This window comes from Sander vitreus, chromosome 10 (genome assembly GCF_031162955.1).
Source record: "Sander vitreus isolate 19-12246 chromosome 10, sanVit1, whole genome shotgun sequence".
Classification (NCBI taxonomy): domain Eukaryota; kingdom Metazoa; phylum Chordata; class Actinopteri; order Perciformes; family Percidae; genus Sander; species Sander vitreus.
This window is the reverse complement of record NC_135864.1, coordinates 5472223-5483414: the sequence shown is the minus strand read 5'-3', so window position 1 is coordinate 5483414 and position 11192 is coordinate 5472223. Positions and strand designations below refer to the sequence as shown.

The following is an 11192-nucleotide window of genomic DNA, read 5'->3' as shown; positions in this document are numbered from 1 at the left end:
GCACATGGATTTATTTGCACTTTCCTACAGATACACTTTTTACATTGTATTTCACTGTTTGGTTCTTATTCCTTTTTATTGTGTCATCTTTGACACATGGATGAATTAAGTTCTGACTTCTTTAAATTCAAATCTTCCTCAGCAGATGAGGTTTGCTCATGAAACAGTTGTAAGTGTTCATATTTCCATTTTTCTGAGCACTTTAAAGACTCCGTGTTGGCTTTATAAATTGAGAATATTCTTGACTGTGGAAATGGATTTTAAACAAAATGCTCATTCTCTTATCATGTTTTACTAACTTTTCTTTTGGATTGTTCACTGCAGAATCTCATCTGTGTTGTATTATAATAAAGTCACAATATTATCTCTTAATATATATATTTTTTTCTGTGGAATTCCAATAAAATCTGTACTTTACTTATGGTTTTTATGTTGTAGGCCTATTTGTGTAGACAGAGTGACTAACAGGTTTATTGCAGGCTATATTTTATTTGTGTTGACTTTATGTCCCACACACAATGAAAACAACCATCGAGTCAGGCTATTTCCTTAAAATTAATAATGAATGACACACTCAGCGGATCAATTTTAAGAATTAGTTGCACTCATGCACCCCCCTCTTCCCCCTCCACCTCCGGCTGTGCTCTGCGCATGCGCCTCACTGCTCCAGGAGTGCTGTTTCGGCCTGTTCCGCGGCCGCTCGGTCATTTTCGCCTCTTTGTTGTACTGATAGTGGATTTAACTCGGATTCAACCCAATATCCAGCGGACCGTGCTGCTCCCAAACAGGTTAGTTCGTCTAACTAGACTTGTTCTCTTCATGTTCCGTCACCCGTGGGTCTATCGCCGGATTACGGTCCCGGTTTGTGCCCCCTCCTCCTCATTTTTCGCATGTCTCTTTCCGCTTGGTGCTACGGGGCATGCTATACGTGTTGTTGTATGTGTCTATGTGGTGGTGTATGGCGGCGCCGGGCCCTGCAGTTGCACACCGGGGATGGGGTTTTTAAGGGGAAACGTGCATTGTAAAGGCGGCTTTAACGCTAGCCTGGATGCACACTGTTAGCCGGCCCGGAGAAGAAGCTCTGGCAGCCGCCTCACTGCCTGTCTCGTCATGTTTAAATGCTGTTGTTCCTCTCAGCCAAACACCAATTCTTCTTTCCCATTCAGCCGGAATGTTCTTGAAAAAATATAGCATGGTCCACCATTAGGCTAACCTCTTCCTTCTGCCGTCCAAAGTTCAGTATGTGCGTGTGTGTTTGTGTGTGTGTGTGTGTGGAGGATCTACATGAGGTTTAGATTAAATCAAGACAGAAAGTTGGTGCATTTTTTCTTCTTCAGGGTGGATGTCGCCCCTCGCCAGACTGCTGCTGCAGCGAGGAGCCCTGTGTGACATTGTGGGGGGGAAAGGCATGCAAGAGAGCAGCCAACAAGTCTGTGCAGTTTTTTGGGGCGAGATGCAGCTAAAATATCTTACCTTCACTCAGAGAGTGACACAGGACAGGAGCAGGCTTTAGATTCTGGGGTTTCCTCAACTTTTTTTCTTCTCTCTGCAACACAGGAAGCATGGTTGGGGGGTAATTAGCAGGTCAAACGATGTAGGTGTCTACGTGCTAAATGTGGTTGTCTGTCTATAAGCACCGTCTCAGCCACTGTAAACATCCGTGACTTATCAAGTCATTTATGTCTGTAATTGAGTCATTAATGTCCCCCTTCACTTTGACACCAGATTGCTGTTTTCACATTAATCTGCGGGAGAAGGAAACTTTATCTCAGCTCACATTAGATTGACTTTGAACGTAGGAGCAGGATTTCGTGACTTCCACACATTGCAGTGTGATGTATATGGCCTCCAGTACGCACGCACACGCACGCACACACACACACACACACACACACACACACACACACACACACGAAAATGGGCTTTTTAATTAGGTAGGAGACATCTTGTGTCCAGTAGTTCAACTTTTGAAATGAAAAGGATTTGCATATTCATAGATTCTGGATTTTTCAATGAGGAGAAAGGATTAAGTGTAATTTTATGAATTTTTAACGAGTTAATTCAGCTGTCTTGTGTGAAAACTGTCAAGACACAAATTAGTTTTCAAAGCGGAATATTTTTATTTTTAATAACACGCTTGGACCTTTTGATAGGGATGTTGGGGATCTTAATTCTCTTTAAACATGACACATTTTTCTTTCTTTATAAAATACAGTAACTCATTTCTTGAAAATCCAGGTTGAAATAGCCTTTCAGCACCTTTTTTTTCACTTAGTTAAAGAAAGCAAGGTTTGTAGGACAGAAATGACTTGATAAGACATTTGTGGTGTTCATTTCAGTGTGCAGTTAAGACTTTATTCACCTTTTAAATATAGTCACTGAAATGCTGTTGAAACAACTCTGACATGTAACCCTGATGTCTAAAATCTTAGCATAGACGCCTAGATACCTTTTGATCTGCAGATCATCAAATTGATGCTTGCGTGCACTGTAAACCACAGACTTTCATGCTGAGCAGAGCTTTGGTGCAGGGAAACCTAAGTATTAAATATCTCAGTGTTGACTTAAAGCTCGGGCAGTGTCTGTATATTGACATTAAAGTTGCCCCAGGCTTCATTGTGCATGTTGGCAGCTTCAAATGGGAGTGGAAGGTATACGGTAAAAATACGAACCTCCAGAACCTGACTAACAGGGTGGTTGTTTAAAGTGCTTGACTCACATTTTTACCGGGTAATTATTACATTTGTGAAGTGTTTTCTCTGCATTTGCTGGCTTCAGTAGCCTTGAAATTCTGTAACATGCTGCATCTAAACTGCACCCGGCATCCTTGTGTTTTTAACAGCCGAGCCGCTCTCTGATGCTTTATACCGTCGGAGAGGAAAGCGATCTACAGTAAGTCCAGCCTCTCCTGGACGGGTTTTTTTTTTCACTCAATCTTTTGATTTGATTTCCTTCATTTTGGAAAAGTATACCAGCTTGATTCCAGAATCTTAATCTATGTATAGCATCAATCAGAAGTGAAAGGATGCTCTTCTCTGCCACAGCCACCCTTTCTAATGTAAGCCGGTGAAGTTAAACCGTTGCATTTTTACACAACACCACACCACGTCACCTTTTGTAAACCTCATCTTGCTGGGCTCCTTTCAAAGCCCACTGAAGGACCTCACTGACCTGAATGATGGGTTCTGGCCAGCTGAATGTTACTTGGCTCATGCTCAAGAGATACCATATGATATGGCTGTTACATAAGACAGTGCACACCGGCCAAGCATGTCAGGTTTCTGCTTACTTTGCAGGGAAACCCCATATGACCTGCAGTTTCTCTGGTCAGCTGACCGTTGACCTGAAATTGAATAGCATCTAATGTTGTTTTTTTTTTTTTTTAAATGCTATGGCAGGATTTCTAATGCATAATGACAACGAATTAAGCAAAAGGACATTTATTTTGACCCAACAATCCACGCTCCGTTTAAACAATGTTATGGTCCCACTGCGCACTCAGAGACTCGGTGCTACAGGACAGACGAGCAGGATATGGCCTCTTTAGGATGAGGACTGCTTGATAATGAAAAAGGAGTTATTTTAGCCCAAACTCCAGAAGGTGCATTTGTCTTTTTCTTGTGACAGGAAATTATCTCAGGCAGCTTCCTAGAATCCCTCACTTGCAAATGAAGCAGCAGTTTGGAGAAGCTGTTTGAAATCCTCAGTCTCACTTTCTCCTCAACACAGTTTCTTAAAACATTTGATAAGAACTGAGAAATTCATTCTGTGGAAAAAGTCAATTGGATTACAGTTTCAGTATTCAGCAACATTGTGAAGTCAAAGTGGCATTTAGACCAGACCGTTCAGTGTCATTTATATTCTGTTGGATTAATTGATGAGGAAAGTTGATTATGTACACTCGATACGACCAAACAGAAATATCTGTGTGGACGCCGACATGACGCAAACGCGGCCTGGGCGACTGTGCCCGGAGGGTCTGATCGCCGAGCCACGCTCTTCCAATATTTCGTAACGACGAGGGAATGATTGGCTACAGGAGAGAAGAAGTCCGTTGTTTGAGCTGCTCTGACCGCAATCGGTATGAAAAACCAGACGGTTTGCGGTGAGCGTGCGCGCCTTCCGCAGCGCTCCGACCGTGCTGAACGCAAGAAGCATGTAACGGCTTTAAGCCCATGTTCACACTGCCTGCGTTGGCCGTGCGGCGGAAATGCAGGTTTTCCCATTGATTTTAATTGAAGGTAATGCGTTTAGGCTATAGGTTGTCGGTCTGAAGATGGCCTAAAGGTCCGGTCACACCACCACTTAAATCAGCAAAATCAACTAATTTAGAATTGAGAGATTGAAATTGACTTCTCAAATTTATATGAATCTTTTACATCAAGTTAGACTTTGACATGCAAATCTGAGCATTTGACAAGTAGCAAACATCTAGTTCATAGTGCTGTCCTTTGCATTTTGAGGGAATGGATACCCGGAGCATCCAGAATGACTAACCAGCTGCCAGTTGACGAGCATGCTATTTCAGAGCGCTTTCCTCCACTTTTTTAATAACCCTTTATTGAAAGGATGTACAATCCCGAGGACAAAATGCCAGTGGGAATAAAGGGCATAGTAAACGGAAGGGAAAAAAATCGGCTTGGAGTGCTGTTGTGACTGACTGGCTAGCGTGTTAGCGGTTAGCTCGCAAGATACAGTAGTTTTCTAACCAGCCATGCAAGAAGCCACAACATCACCAAGTTTCTAAGCTGTGCAGAGCACCGTAACAAAAACACCAATCTCATGGCCGACAGTGCGATGATAACCAAAAACACAAGATTCACTCTGAGTGGTTTCTGTGACACGAGAAATTCTTTTAAAAATACTAATATTTAAAAATACAAAAACGGCCTAAATAGGCAGAGCTACCTGTATTGTGGCCATATGCTACCCAAACCACCTTTCGGATGTGGTCTGAGCAATCGGATCTCATTGCGTCCTAAATGCATCTTGGGTGTGCTCACAGCTATACTTAGAGCTGTTCATTTGTGAGCGTATCAACGTGTTATTACCAGGCCAAGAAGCAGAATTTAGAGAATGGGACATCTTTTCATTCTCTTCTCTTGTCTCCTGTATTTAGATGTCCCTCTTAACTGGAGCAAGCAGTAACGAGAAGACTATATCAGCCAAGGGATACTATCTGTAGCAGTATTAAGACCATAGGTTAAGAAAACCCTCTGAATCCAATAGTGATGATGCATTTTCCTGAGTTACTGTTCAGACTAGAGGACATAGAAATCCCACACTGACAAAAATGGTCGTAAAAAATGTTAAAATTAGACTTTGTGTGATGAAAAATTGTCCTGTGTAGCCAGAGCAAATATAATTTTAAGAAGGCGCATTAAGACACACAAGGACAGAATAATACACATTAAATCCGTGCAGATTAAGATCCTTGGGTGAGACGGAGCCACGCTGGCTGTGACTCTCCAGATAAGATTCACGGCCTTGCTTGTGGTTTCACCGATCGTATCTGTTTTATGTCAACATCTTGAGTAGCCAGTCGTCAACAGGTTGTGTGAATTTAAATGGTTTGACTTGCTTTTATGCTGACATTAAAACACCAGCTGACAGACGCTTAGACAGATTAAGGTGGAGAAAACAGAAGGCTACTTTTTAGGTTTTAAAGTTTGGCGTTCTGTCTGTTTTACTCCTGAGACTTATCCGGGGGAGAACCAGGTTGTTCTTAAATGTAAAAGTCACTCTCAGTGGTCTGTGGTACATTTCTAAACTTGTTTGTTATGTAGTGTGGCGGTGATGTGATAAAAAACAGGAGCTGGGCGACTTTCAGACTCACTTGTAAACTCAGGCAGTTTAATGAACACAGCACTGAGCATATGGATGGTGAAAGCTGCTGTGGAAGGGTTTCTCTTTGGGCTTTTTAGGTGATGTAACCTTCCCCCTGGCTGCTATATTGTATATGTGATATTCAAAATTGTGACTCGTCAAGCTCAACAGTACAGGTTACACAGGTTGAGTTTTCTGTACTGGTCTTGACTAGGGCTGCACAATTAATTGCAATTGTATCAAAATCGCATATGGACTAGTGCAATATCCAAGTCGCAGGGGGGCGCAATATTTGTTAAGGGCAAAATATGGTTCGACACATTTCTGAATGAAGTACTGCGGTGCTGCAGACATTTCCCGGCCTACACATCCTATCCTACAGACTAAAGAAAAAAAATCTTTATTTGGTACAGATCTTTTTGCAAAAATCACACTAGAATCATTTTAATTTCTTTCAATGTTAATAATTTTCAATGAAAATGAGAATAATGATACAAAAACGATCATTCCCTCCAATATCGTATATCAGAATTTGAAAATCTCCTTAATCTCTTAATGTATGGAATCTGTCTTATAGCTTTTCATAATTTCTCAATTTCGCAACTCTGTCCTTGATGCTGTTATTAAAGAAACTATTGGGCACTACATTAATGCTGCCATCAGTCTATGATTTGTGGAAAAAAAAGACACTTGTCACCGGGTTAATCAACTTTTCTGGGGGAATCCCTGAGTTGGTAGAGCCAAAGCCAAAATGAAGTAGGACGTTGCTGAATGCATTAATCACCTTTACAACATTAGGTTTCATATTTTTTATATAATATATATATATATAATGTCATATTTATTCTACTTCTTATAGGTCAGTTTTCTTTTATCTAGCCACTATTTCTCCCATAGCTTGTTCGGCACCAGCTCTCAGTGCTGGCAAATTTGTGATCTAACCGCTAAGCATGTAAAGCATGAAACTTATCTTTATGCCTGCAGGAATAAAAACAATTACTTATTAAAGTTGCAAGCAGCGATGGACGGGCCCTCGCGCCTCTGCGCGTGTCGGGGTTAATGGCGGACGCTGCTCCTTGCGACTGTGCATTTGCGCGGCACTCAGACAGCAAATCGTCACCAATGAAAAGGGAACTCCCTGCTGAGTTCAACGATCCCTCACACAAGACTCTACGTCATACAGTTCATTAGCTGTGAAAAGGGGCGTGGCTACATTATAGGGGGCGGGTCACACACTCACCAATTAAAAAGGAACTCTTCTGAGTTCAATGATACCTCACACAAGACTCTACCTTAGATGGGTCAGCACTTATGAAAGGGGCGTGGCTTAAACATAGGTGGCGGGCCAAACCATCACCAACGAAGAAGGATCTCTGCTGAGTTCAATGACACCTCACACAAGACTCTACCTTAAACGGTTCAAATGTTATGAAAGGGGGCGTGGCCAGAGTACGTGGGCGTGGTTAAAGTATATGAGGCGGCTCAGTATGACATGTCGACCACACATAAGTTTCATGTAAATCGGATGATGTTTGTCATATGGCGCATTTCCTGTTGCGCTATGACCAAAAGTAAATATTGGCCTGTAGATGTCCTCAGACCTGGACCCTTGTCAATCGTGAGAAATCTCGGGCAGATACGACAACGTACACTCAAGTTACAACAATTTCTTTGTTCATCGCTAAACACTCAAAATAGCCGCCATGCCCACACCGTTTTGACGAAAAGTTTTTCTTTTAATAACTTTTCATCTTTAAGGTGTTGAGATGGTACAGACCAAATTTGAAGTCCGCCGGATGAAATCTCTAGGAGGAGTTCGTTAAAGTATAGCACCTTGACTTTTAGGCCTACTTCCTGTTGCCACTAGGGGACGCTATGACTTTAAGTAAATATTGGCCTTTATTTGTCCTCAGGGTTGGACTCTTAGGAATCATGAAAAGTTTCGAGCCAATTGGACAATGTACACTCAAGTTACACCCACTTCCTGTTTTGATGGCGAAACGCAAAATGGCCGCCCCGCCACAGCCACGCCCTATGATGAAAAGTTTTTCTTTTAATAACTTTTCATCTTTAATGTCTTAAGATGGCACAGACCGAATTTGAAGTTGATCGGATGAAATCTCTAGGAGGAGTTTGTTAAAGTACGACGTGGAAATGGCCAAAATCGTAATAATTTTGAACTTTGAAATCAAAATGGCGGACTTCCTGTTGGGTTTAGGGTATGGTTCCAATGACGTTTTTTTGTACATCTAGACATGTTACATATGTGTACCAACTTCCGTGAGTCTACGTTAAATGCACTGCAGGGGCTCAATTTTTTTTAACTTTGTAGGGGTCGCTAGCGAGCCATTTTTGTGCGCCTATTCCTGAAACCCTTAAAATACGTACATTTTCACCAGGCTTGATGCGACCGCCAATTTTGGTGAGTTTTTGAATATGTTAAGCCCCTCAAAAAGCCAATTCATTTGGTGTAATAATAATAATTCCTTCAGTTTCAATAGGGCCTTCGCCGCTGTCGGCGCTCGGGCCCTAAATATTACACAAGTTTAATAAATAAAAAAACAAAACTTGAATCTGATTGCTGAGTGCTTTTTCTTTTCTTTTTTGTTAACAGTAATTACTAGAGTCCCGCTGCCCACTCAGTTTTCAGTTGAATAATTCACAGGAAACTTAACAAATGATTGGTGTTGTGGACAAGAGAGTGCTTGGCTTCTTCTTACTGGCATGAAATAAGACTTGAGTAAGAGGTATATGATTTATTAAACAGAATTTAAGATTGAAGATTTGTTAGGAGGTTTAGGAGGTTGTTAGTTCATCAGCACACTAACACCATTGTGCATGGCAACAATCACACAATTTCACCTGGCAGTATTCTGGACTGAGGCCCTCTTGAAAAGGACCAAACGGACAATAAAGCAGGTCAGCTTTCATTTAGTGGTCTGTCAGCTGTTTGAAAAACCCTGGTCAAGGGTCAGCGAAGGTCTGTGTTTGCACTTACTTCCCCGGAAAGTCTGTTACAGAGCGACACACAAGTGACAGCACTATTTAGCATCTCTGACGGTTTAACAAGCCCAGAAAGCCTTTGTAAATGAACGCCGGTGGGCCAAATGAGGAATTAATGACTTGCTTGCCTTGTACTTGAGACCAGCTTGTACAGTAAATGGGTAATAACTGTCATCTCTGGGTCCGTGAGCGACTCACCCTGTCTTTGCCTGCGGCCTGGAGCCCCCGGTTTGTGGTCAAAACTGGAAAAGCGAGACAGCGCTACACGGCTGTCAGCCTGTTAACCAACAAACCCACGTAATGGCTCATTGCATCCTCCGTGTTGCAGCAAGTCTCTTCTCCGCCGCAGATTGAATGGTGCATTTGAATATGTTTACTCTGAGAAATGGAAATGGCATTTGTTCAGTTAAAAAAATATATAACAGATTAGTTGACAGCTAGCTGTTGAAAAGGCTGTATCTGTTAACGTTTATACACAATGTACATCCTCTAACAACAGATACGGATTTATGCTCTTAAAGCAGTTACTCAGAGGAAGGGGTGGGTGTTGAAAGTTGACTAATAGATTACTTGATCAATCAGAGAAAGAGCTGACAATTAAATCATCATTCAAGTCATTTATCAAGGAAAGAATAACAAACATTTGCTCCTTTTCTCTGCTTTCTTTGAGAATTGTTTTTCGATCTTTCTTTCGAAATGGGCTACTATTCAATATACTGTAAACTCCTGTAGTGAGTTTGTGATTATTTTGCTACAGATTTCTATTTCTTTCTATCTACCTTGCTGACACAACCACTAAGCTTTATGCAAATGATTGCGTAGTGACATCACAGATATGCAAATGAGCGCATGCTGTCATCTAGCTATTTTTAGCGACTTTTTGGAGCTAGTGCCAGCTACTTTCATTGGAAAAGAGTTGGCAACACTGGTGGGCAGTGTGTGTTTAGATGAACAGTGTGCGGCTTCCCTCCGCCGAGCCGTTCTGCCGAGATCCATCGGAGGATTCGAACCGTGTCACGGAGGTCCACTGAGCCGCGTTGCTCCAATCTCTGTGCCCTGTCGCCACACATCGTTCATCTAAACACACTGCCCACACAAAGATGACACAGACCAGGACTGAAATCGGTGTTTTTTTTGTTGTTGTTGTTTTAGTTGGGACAAAAGAAGCTATTTTATTGGTTCACCAAAAACATGATTAGCAGATTAATCAATGGTGAAATCAAATGGGTTTCCCTACGCCCTACTCTCCCTCCCTCATTTAAAGTAATGTGACTTCCAATGGCCCCTCCTGGGCAGAGCTGATCTCACTGTATAGGGTGGTGGTGTCCCGGACCACCTTCCTCCTCCCCCAAACTCTCCCTGGCCCTCAGGGTCTCTGGTGTCATTATCATGGAGGTCAGTAGGCCAAGAGCTTCAGAAGAGGACTACTTTGACCTGACGACTTTTCTCTTAAACGTGTGTGTGTTTTGCATCAGTGACAGGTGTAAGCTAGGAGAAGGGTCTGTCTGGTCTGCAAGAGAGGTGCGTAACTTGAAGCAGGGTAGCGTAACTTGAAGGGTCTTGCAGGGGACAGACTTAACTTGTAAGCTAGAGGTGACAGTTAGTGCCAGTTTTTAGACATGGGTGATAAATATCAGACTCTCTATGATACATGTCAATATGTAATTAAACATCAATATTACAGTATTAGGACAAGTATCGACCTGTATGTTCATAAACGTTAGCCAATTGCATCTTTCAGTTAATGAAAGCTTTTACAATGACTTGTTTGAACACCCGCTATATTTGTCTCTGGTGCACAGGAAGTGAGTTTGTCTCATTGGAGAAGTGTGCAAGCATGAGTTGATGAGTAAAAGCCATCATGTCTGAGAATATAAAGAGTTCCTGTTCCTGTAATACATCAAGTTATTCCAGTTATTTTGTACATTCTACTATGTAATTAGTCAGCCGTTAGTCTTTATCGGCTGTAATTTGGATCCACTGAGTCCGACTTGAAAAGAAGTTGAATGGATTGCTTTCAATCAATTTACTTTAGAGATGAAACGATCAGTCAGTGAGTGAGTTAGTTGATTAACAGCCAATTAATTGTCAATTATTTTGATAGTCAATAAATCGAAACAGTTGTGTTGGAAACTGAAATTCACATTTTCCGCTTTTCGTAATCCTATAGCTGGCAAAACAAGTCATTTGAAGAAGCCACTTTGAAAATTATAATCAGCATTTTTCAGTTTTCTGGCAATTTTAAAGAAAAACATGATTAATCAAGTAAATAATCAGGACATTCGTTGATAGTGAGAGTAATCATTAGTTGTAGCTACCTACTTTACTTTATTCCATTTATACTATTCTTACTGTATACAGGT

At 41.6% G+C, this 11192-nt stretch overlaps 1 protein-coding gene across 2 annotated transcripts in view; it reads left to right on the top strand.

The window, feature by feature from the left end:
• The first annotated feature begins 675 nt into the window (after positions 1-675).
• pcgf3 (polycomb group ring finger 3) overlaps positions 676-11192 on the top strand; it is a 63697-nt gene continuing 53180 nt past the window's right edge. The window contains exon 1 of one of the 2 annotated variants that reach the window (XM_078261311.1): positions 676-788. The gene's annotated coding sequence lies outside the window, so the exon portion shown is untranslated. The remainder of the gene's footprint in view (positions 789-11192) is intronic. The other variant, XM_078261313.1, reaches the window with a different exon arrangement.